The sequence below is a fragment of the Trichechus manatus genome, unplaced genomic scaffold (assembly GCF_000243295.1).
Source record: "Trichechus manatus latirostris isolate Lorelei unplaced genomic scaffold, TriManLat1.0 scaffold00011, whole genome shotgun sequence".
Lineage (NCBI taxonomy): Eukaryota > Metazoa > Chordata > Mammalia > Sirenia > Trichechidae > Trichechus > Trichechus manatus.
Window position 1 is genome coordinate 4,820,793 of NW_004443947.1, and position 10,308 is coordinate 4,831,100.

A 10,308-nucleotide genomic window follows, 5' to 3' on the forward strand; every position below is an offset into this window, starting at 1 on the left:
TGGTCAAGCACTGGACTACTAGCCAAAAGGTTGGTGGTTCGAACCCACCCAGAAGCACCTTGGAAGAAAGACCTGGCAATCTACTTCCAAAAGGTCACAGCCTTGAAAACCCTATGCAGCAGTTCTACTCTGCACACATGGGGTCAGCGTGAGTCAGAATAGACTCAACAGCAACTAACAACAACCATAACCAATATGACACTGCTAAGTGGCCATATGACTTTGGGCAAGCCATTTTCCCCTCTCTAGGCCTCAGTTTCTCCATCTGCCAAAAAGAAACAGACAGGGCCCTTCCAACTCTGACATGTTGGTGTCGGGAACGAGTCTCTGCCGGGCACAGGGCTAGTTTCTGGTGTGCTACTGGTGTGCTATGCAGGCCGACAGAGGCACCGCCTGGTCCCCAGCCGTGATGCAGGGAAGGGGTGTCTATGAGCCCCACTCCTGGACCACACTTGGCCTCTGTCCTTTTGCAGCATCTGGACTGAGTTTCACAATTGTCTCTCCAGAAGGCACAGGAAGGGGCTGGGGACCCAGGGGAACTGCAGACATGACATCAGTCCATTTTTGGCTCTGTGAGGCTGAGATGCTCGCAGGTATCTCAGCTGGCTTCTTAGGGTCGACAACAGCCTACCGGAAAGTCACTGACACTCCAGCCTGTCCTCCAGGGATGCTGGCTGTCTGGGCCCTTGCTCTGCATTCATGTGGTTTTTAATTTATTTTCCCCTCTCATCTGCAGAAATTCTTTCATTCTAGAACAACGAGAGGGACAGCTGGGGAAGCATTGTAGTTAATCGCTTAAATTCTTCTGACATTTGTTGATTGTTTTGTCATTGCACTTCTCATTCTGTCTTCTCCCACAAATTAGTGCTACACATGGGTTCCAGTCATTCACCAGTTTATTCAGTCATTCACTCATTTCAATAAACAGTTACTAATACTCCATGGTCCCTTGGTAGTGCAAACGGTCAACTTGCTCGGCTGTTAACTAAAAGGCTGGAGGTTTGAGTCCACTCAAAAGTACCTGAGAAGAAAGGCCTGGTGATCTCCTCATGAAAAATCAGCCTATGGAGCACAGTTCTACACTGACACACATGGGGTCACCATGATTTGGAATCAGCTTGATGGCAACTAGTTTTTTGTTGTTGTTGTTGTTTAATATCTGCTGGAGGGAGGTAGAATTCTCACCTTCCTTGGGAACCACCCTGCCGCTACTCTCAGATGAGGTGGTTGGGATGGAGTTGACTTCGCCTCCACTTTCAGGAGTGGGCGGGGAACCCAGGACTGGCCAATCAGGGCATGGTATCGCCCTGGCCACAGTGATTGGTTCAGAGATGGGTGCATGACCCAATGAGAGCCAATCAGAGCTATTCCTAGGGCATTTGCTTAAATGATTAGGAACAAAAGAGGGAGACTCTTTCCTGCTGGATTTGAACCTGAAAGGAGGTGAGCCTGAAGCTGCTGGTGGCTGAGAGCCTGTTTGAAAATGAAGCCAATACCAAGGAAAGCAGTGCCATAAGATGGAGAAATTTTGTGGAGATGTCATCTGAAAAGCCTAGATACAGCCACACCTGAAGCAACCCTAATTCTGGACTTTGTATGAGCTCACAAGTCTCTCCCTGTGGTAGCCCCTCAGATTTCCTTCTATGGAGACAAAAGTTGACCAACAGCTTCTTTTGTCACCACTGCAAACTCCCAGCCAATGATTGAGCACCTGGGGTTCTAGTACTGTTCCATTCGCATGGGCCCCCTCTGTCTGGTAACTTTGGCTCTAGCACCCCTACTGGCCCGGCCAGGACTTTTTTAGAAATTGCACAGCAGCAGAAGACTCTTCCTACCCAACCTTCCTTCCTTTTCTCTTAGCTGCACAGAATCATACCCGCCTCCCTGCTTTCTCCAGCTCCTTCCCTCTTTGTCCTTCACAGGTGTATCCCCCTATATATCTCTTGCACATCTATTTCCTTTCTGGCAACTGCTTCTTGGAGGACCAAAACTGACTCACTCCCCAGCCCCTTTTTATTTTCTTAAACCAGTTATCTTGGGTTTCTGTCATTTTCAACCAACAATTCCTGGCAACCACACTTCCCTGCTAAGGCCCTTTGGTTTGTCCAGACGGTGATGCAAAGCACTAGAGGGTTTTCAGTAGAGGGTGTCGTCAAATCTCTGTGATGGGCCCCTCGGGTTTCACATGGCAGGTGGTAGACTGGAATGGGAGCCAGAGGGAAGGACATCGGTCGGAGCTGCTGAATGGTCCAGGCGATGTGATGAGTGAGCAAACCAGGGCAGGAAGCAAGGATGGCAAGGAGGGGATGGCTTGGAAGGTATTTGCAAAGAAAGTCTAAATAGGATTTGGTGACTGGTTGGGAAGAAGGGTGGGTGGAGAAGACAAGGAGAAGCAGAAAGAAACTCTAGTCATCAACTCTGAATTGCTCAGCTGTAAATATTAATGGTGATAGCAGGCTCTATTGAGTTCTCGCCGCATGCTCTTATCTTACTTAATGTCACAACTGACCTCTAAGGTTGTTGTTGTTAGGTGCTGATGAGTAGGTTCCAACTCATAACGACCCCATGTACAACATAACGAAACACTGTCCGGTCCTGCACCATCCTCACAGTCATTGCTATGTTTGAGCCCATTGCTGCAGCCACTGTGACAATCCATCTCGTTAAGGGTCTTCCTCTTTTACAGTGACCCTCTACCTTACCAAGCATGATGTCCTTCTCTGGGGACTGGTCCTTCCTGATAACATGTCCAAAGTAAGTGAGACAAAGTCTCACCACCCTCGCTTCTATATCCCATTTTGCACATGGGGCAGTTCTATTCTGTCACATGGGGTCCTACGAGTCTGAAACAAGTTGACGGCAATTAACAACGACAACCATCTGGTTCTAAAAAATCTGTGTTCTCAGCTCCACCTTATGCTGCCTTGAGCTTCACAGGCCGTTCTGAGGAAGAGATGAGGCTTGGCATGTAGAACCCCTGGCTTCGTCCCCAGCCCAGGGCAGCCTCGTTGTCAATGCTGGCTCCTCCTCCTGCTTCTCCCCGAGCTGCCGCCTCCCAGGCCACCCTCAGATTCATTCTCCCTGAATGGATAGAAGGATAGTCCATATTTCCTCATCATCCTTCATCCTCCTTGTTCCTTTTCTATATCATCAGTTGTACTCTTTAAATAGTGTTCATCGGCCTGAAAGAGGAAAAGGAAGTAACTAAGGACACAGCCCAAGGCTCTTTACCATGCTATCCCTGCTGTTTTTACCTATTGCACAGACACTACCTTAATGAGAGAATCAGCATTTAAAAATGAAAGCAAGTCCCTCAAGCCCACGGCCATCACCTTCCCTTGTATCCACCCGGCCTTATCCTTAGGCAGACATGCATTACGTGACAGAGGCACTGACTTCTTAGAATGGACCATGATGTGACTTTACCTTATTCATGAAAAGCTCTTTGCCCACAGTTTTTGGCAAACATGAAAGGCACAAGTCTTCCTACCTTGTCCCATCTTCCCTAAGCAGATTCCTGGTTGGTCATAATCTGTGCACTTCTCTCCCTCCCTCCCACCAACACACACACACACACACACACACACACACAGAGTATTCTTTTTTCATCAGAAGCTTGACTTCTCTTACGTTCAAGTCATCAACCTGCCTCTCTGTGAAATGGGGGTGTGAAAACTATAGACGACAGAGCCAGCCATGAAAACCAAATGGAGCAAGAATCTGGTTTCATGGCGAACTGATAAAAAGCAAGTGTGACCACGGAGACTCCTAGCCTATCTTGTTTTTGTAAGGGACATTCTGGCTGCACTGTTGCCATGTCTACCATATGCATACAAAAAAAAAAAAAAAAAAACTGTTGCCGCGGAGTCCATTCCGACTCATAGCAACCCTATAGAACAGAGTAGAACTGTCCCATAGGGTTTACCAAAGAGCGCCTGGGGATTCAAACTGCTGACCTTTTGGTTAGCAACCATAGCTCTTAACCACTGCGCCACCAGGGGTTCCACCCGATGCATGGAGAGGGTTATTTCTAGAATGTCCATTTGATTCTAACTCTCACAATGGCTGTGGATTAGCTTAACAAGGAGTAAATGCAGTTTAACCATTTTGTTGCTGTTGTTATTGTTAGCTGCTGTCAAGACGGCCCCCTACTCATGGCTATCCCATACACCATGGAACAAAACACTGCCCAGTCCTGGATTAGACTGTTGTGATCCATAGGGTTTTCATCGTCTAATTTTCTGAAATAGATCACCAGGCCTTTCTTCCCAGTCTGTCTTAGTCTGGAAGCTCCTCTGAAAACTGTTCAGCATCATAACAAAACACAAACCTTCAATGACAGACGGGTGGTGGCTACCCATGAGATGCATTGGCTGGGAACCAAACCCGGGTCTCGCGCATGGAAGGTGAGAATTCTACCACTGAACCTCCACCGCCTCCTCTTTGACTGTCAGCATTACCAAATAACTGTCAGGCATTGTGCGTTATTGTGAATGAATGAATAAAGAGAAGAAAAGGAAGGGTGGGAAATGGAAGGGCAGAAAAAGGAAGAAAGGAGTAAAGGAAGGAAGGAAGGAGGGAGGGAGGGAAGGGAGAAAAAAGACTAGAGAGCACCACCTAGCACACCAGGCATATTCACATCATTGTCTCATTAAATAGCCCCAAGGACTTGGGAGTGGGTGTCTTCATTTTGCAAAGGAGGAAGGCAATGCTCAGAGAGGTGAGGCCACCCTGTTTGTAAAGGTGGAGCCAAGCTTTGACTCCAAAGCCAACATTCCGCTCTCCACCGCAACAGGGGCAAAGACATTCACCTAATTAACGATACTTTACAGTCTCCAGAATCCTAGCCAGAAAGTTACTTTGCACTTGTGAATTCTCTCCTAAAAATAGAAAGCAAGCCAATCCCTATGTCCCAGCTGCCATCGAGTTAATTCCAACCTGCCGCGACCCCGTGTGTGTCAGAGAAGAACTATGCTCCATAGGGTTTTCAATGGCTGATTTTTTGGAAGTAGATCTCCAGGTTTTTCTTCTGAAGAGCCTCGAGCATACTGGAACCTCTAAACTTTCAGTTAGCAGTTGAGCATGTCAACCATTTAGTTGCACCACCCAGGGACCCCTGTGAACAGTCCTTTCAAGTTTATTTCCCCAGGCCTGCGATGGGTCACCTTGACAGTGATAACAGCGTTTTAGCAGCCTCTACCATCTACCTGCAGAGGCCTCGATGTCCTGCCCCGCCCCCTCCACACACACATACACACACACACACACACACACACACACACACACGCACACATGCACACACGCACACACACATTTCTAGAAGCCCTGTAGGGTCTCACAGGAGCTCACACACTGTCCTCTCTTCTTCTGTTCAGCCTCCGCTCAAGGCACATTGCCCACTAAGTCATTTCGTGCCCTGGGTCCATGTTTGACACTGCAGGTGCTGCCTGGTTCAGGGACCCCCCCCAGCCCAAACAGTCCCTCAGCCCCTAGACAGCTCTTCTCCCCACAGGCTGAGGCAGAAGTTCTACAGCTGAGCTGGCAGGACAATATTTCTGGGGGCTCCCAGCCATTACTCTTCCCAGACTCAGGGAGCAAAACCACTTTCTCAATCTTCTCCAGTGAAAAACAACCAAAAAACTCCCTAAATTGCTTCCTGGAGGGCCTGCCCAGGCGTTTACAAACAGGCCAAGGCTTGTCTGAATTCCAGAGTGGGCTCAAGCTGGAATCCCTGCCCTCCAGTTCAATTTAAGAAACAATTTTGCACCTACTCTCTCAAATGAGCTTCAAAACAACCCTATGAAGTTGGCAGGAAAAATAGTGCTTTCTCCTTTGCACAGATGGAGACCCCAAAGCTCAGAGGGCCACGCGGCAGGTCAGGGGGACCCTGTCTTCTGAGGAGCCTGACTCCCTGATCCTTCCGACCAGCCCTCACTTCTATTCCTTGCTTACCAGCTGGTGGTCAAGAGCCTGAGTTTTGGAGCGAGGGAACCTTCATTCCAAGCCTGGCTTTCTAGCGAGTTTCTTGACTTCTCTCAGCCTTAGTTTCTTCTTCTGTAAAATAGAAGTAGACGAGTTCCTACCGCATGATGTCGCAGTGAGGATTAAATGAAATGATGTCTGTGAAAGCTGTGCGGAGCCCTGTCAGCTGCCCACACGGACTGGTCAGCGACAATGTGTCCTATCCAACAAGAAGGGCTTTTGCTGGCCATACATCCCCGCATTGGAGGAAATGCTCCTCCACCTCAACTTGACACTTTTGCTATGAAACAAGGGTAAAAATAGAGCATATCCCATAAGGTCCTCCTAAGGATTAAGCAATACATGTGAAAACTTCTTTGGAAACCTTGGAGGGTTAATCAGTTATTACAGTCGCCACCAGCTGAAGTCACGAGCCAGCCTGTCACCAGGGGTTGCTTTGTTGTTGTTGCTGTTAGTTGCCATCGAATGGGTTCCAACTCATGGTGACCCCGTGTGCGCAGAGTAGAACTGCCCCATAAGGTTTTCAAGGCTGTGACCTTTTGGAAGGTGTCCTGGTGGCGCAATGGTTAAAGCACTCAGCTACTAACTGAAAGGTTGGTAGTTTGAACCCACCAGCCACACTTTGGGAAAAAGAAGTGACAGTCTGCTTCCGTAAAGATTGTTGTTGTTAGGTGCCGTACAGTCGGTTCCGACTCATAGCAACCCTGTAGGACAGAGTAGAACTGCCCCATAGGGTTTCCAAGGAGTGGCTGGTGGATTTGAACTGCCAACTTTTGGTTAGCAGGCAAGCTCTTAACTACTATGCCACCATAAAGATTACAGCCCTGGAAACCCTATGGGTCAGTTCTGCTTTGTCTGTAGGGTCGCTATGAGTCACAATCAACTTGACGGCAAGGGGTTTTGGACTTTTCAGAAGCAGATTGCCAGGCCTGTCTTCTGAAGTGTCTGGGTGGTTCGAACCACCAACCTTTTGGCTAGTAGCTGAGTGCCCCCCTGTTTGAGCCATCCAGGGACTCCAGGTGTTGCTTTACTGCAGATGAACTCCCTAAAGCCTCACTTGCTTAGAAACTCTAACCCAAGGATTCTCTCAAATGTGGAGAAGGAAGACACGCACCGCACCGTTGTTGGACATAGCCCCAGGAAGAGGTGAGCATTGTCACTCACAATGCCTCGGGGGAAACCTTTCCCTTTTCACAGATGAGGAAACTGAGGCTCAGAGGGGTGACCCTGCAGCCAGGGCCCCATGGCAGGTGAGTGGACAATCAGGATTCAAACTCAGTGCTGTCTGGTGTTCCTGTGCCAAAAAACCTCAGGAGCAAGGAGCCGGACAGCTCATTGACACAGATAAGCAGAGCCTCCTCAGATTAGTCTCCATAGGAATTGGTAAGAGGTAAAAGAAACAAATGTGTCCAAAGGTAGGTCTTGTTAGAAAAGCCCAAAACAGCAGGCCAGGCACGGGTTCCTGGAATGTGACTGCTCTGGTAAGGAGGGCAACGACAGGTCTGAGGCACTACAAGCTGAGTTATGACACAGGATCCCCGAGGTACACCCTGCTCCCCTCCCCAGCACCCTCAGGCCGAGCCAGGAAACCTGATCCCAGATGTGTTATTAATGTGGCATTGACCAGGCTGGCTGGCTGGCTGCCCCAAAGGCCTCTGGGCAATTTTGTCAGTCAATGGCGCCCTCTGCTGGCAGCATGAAGAGATGCCACTTCAAGGGAGAGGACTTCAGTGCAGGCTGCAAGACCTGGCATTTAATGTTAATAATAAAAATAATAACAATGATACAAATAATAATGACGCATAGTTACAACAACAAGGAGGAGAAGAGGCTTTTATGGAACACTTAGCGCCAGGCACTGTGTTAAGCTCTTCACATGAGTCATCTCATTTTTTCTTAGGTACATACTAATATTTTCGTCAGCTTGCAGATGAGGAAGTGAAGTTCAAAGAGGTTAATGAACTTGCCCCAGGTGAAGCTGGGGCTGGAGTTCATATGCTTCCCACTGTCCTACACTCTCTAGCTCAGGGAAAGGCAATCTTGGCCAGCCCCATTTATCTCCTGGTGAGAGCCACATGGTCCATTTTTGTCCCTTGTTATTCTCCATTCCAACTCATGGCAACCCCGTGTGTGCAGAGTAGAACTGCTCCATAACGGCTTTCAAGGCTGTGACTTTTCAGAAACAGATCATCAGTCTTGTCTTCTGAGGCGCCTCTGGATGGTTTCGAACCACCCATCATTTGGCTAGTAGTGGAACGCCTGACTGTTCATGCCACCCAGGGTCTCCAAATAGATAAATAAATATGGTATTCTGTATTTTTAGGCAAATAATTCACGCCCTCTATGTTTGTTGGCCAACTGCTATGCTAATTTTTGTACAGTAACAAGAAAAAATATATACTGTTATAGCGGTGCTTACATGTAAAAAAAATCAGCACAGTGCGCCAACGAAAATACCATGCTGGTGGAGGGCATGGTTGGCAAACAAACGGAGAAGGTGGATGTTATTTGTGCAAAAATGGAGAGTATGTGCAATAGAATATTATTCAGCCATGAAGACAAATTTTCTGCTACAACATGGATGAACCTTTAAAACATTATGCTGAGTAAAGTAAGTCAATCACAAAAGGACAAATATTATATGATCTTACTTACAGGAAATACCAAGGAGCCCTGGTGGTGCAACGGTTAAACCCTTGGCTGCTAACCAAAACGTTAGTGGTTTGAACCCACCCAGCAGCTCCAAAGGAGAAAGATCTGGAGATCTACTTTCATAAAGATTGTTGTTGTTGTTGTTAGGTGCCGTCGAGTCAGCTCCAACTCATAGCAACCCTATGTACAATGGAACCAAACACTGCCTGGTCCTGCGACATCCTCACAATCTTAGTCCTCGAGGTGACATCTTTGCTTTTTAACACTTTAAAGAGGTCTTTTGCAGCAGATTTGCCCAATGCACTATGTCGTTTGATTTCTTGACCACTGCTTAAATGGGCATTGATTGTGGATCTAAGTAAAATGAAATCCTTGACAACTTCAATATTTTCTTTGTTGCTTATTGGTCCAGTTGTAAGGATTTTTGTTTTCTTTATGTTGAGGTACAGTCCATACTGACAGCTGTAGTCTTTGATATTCTTCAATGCTTCAAGTCCTCTTCACTTTCAGCAAGTAAGGTTGTGTTATCTGCATATTGCGGATTGTTAATGAGTCTTCTTCCAATCCTGATGCCACATTCTTCTTCATATAGTCCAGCTTCTGGATTATTTGCACAGCATAGAGGTTGAATAAGTATCGTGAAAGGATACAACCCTGAAGCACATCTTTCCTGATTTAAACCACGCAGTATCCCCTTGTTCGGTTTGAATGACAGCCTCTTGGTCTATGTACAGGTTCCTCATGAGCACAATTAAGTGTTGTGGAATTCCTATTCTTTGCAATGTTATCCATAATTTGTTATGATCCTCACAATCAAATACCTTTGCATAGTCAATAAAACACAAGTAAACATTTTTCTGGTGTTCTCCGCTTTCAGGCAAGATCTATCTGACATCAGCAATGATATCCCTCATTCCACATCCTCTTTTGAATCCAGCTTGAAATTCTGGCAGTTCCCTGTTGATGTACTGCTGCAATTGTTTCTGAATGATCTTCAGCAAAATTCTACTTGTGGAGTTCCAGCAAAATGGCGCTCTAGGCAGAAGCACCACGCCGTCCCTCCACAGCAAAGATCCGAAAAACTGAGCCGAACAGAGAATATAAGAATCCGGAAACCCTAAAACATCAAATGAAGAGATAAAGAACTCCAAGCACCAAATGGAGTGAGAAAACTGACAGAGAACGGAGACTGAGGAGAGATTCTTGCAGAGGTCCCCTACCAGCTAACGCAGGGCGTATCCACCATCTTGGACTCCTATCGGAGACCAGCAAACGGGGGTACGAGAAAGCAGCCTCACGGCGCATCCAGCAGGAGACAAAACAACCGGTAATTTGCAGTGTGTGCTTTCCCACCCCCCACCCCTCTTCCCCCTGGCTAGGCCTCCTCTGCTTCCTGCAGCCACGGACTCTTGACCGGGAAGCGCTGGCTGCTTGGATTCCACACACCCAAGCAGGCTGCTCTCTGGCTGCCATTTGTTGGCTGCTTTTTTTTTCTGCTTCTTTTGATTTCTCACTTGCCTCTCGCCAGCTCCCCCTCCTTTCACTTGAGTGCCTGGCTCCATGCGCCACCTTTGCTTCTTCCTGAGGGGCTGCAGAGCACCGGCAATTTATGATATATGCTTTCCCACTCTCTACGCTTCTTCACCCACACTTGGCCTCCTCTGCTTCCCATGG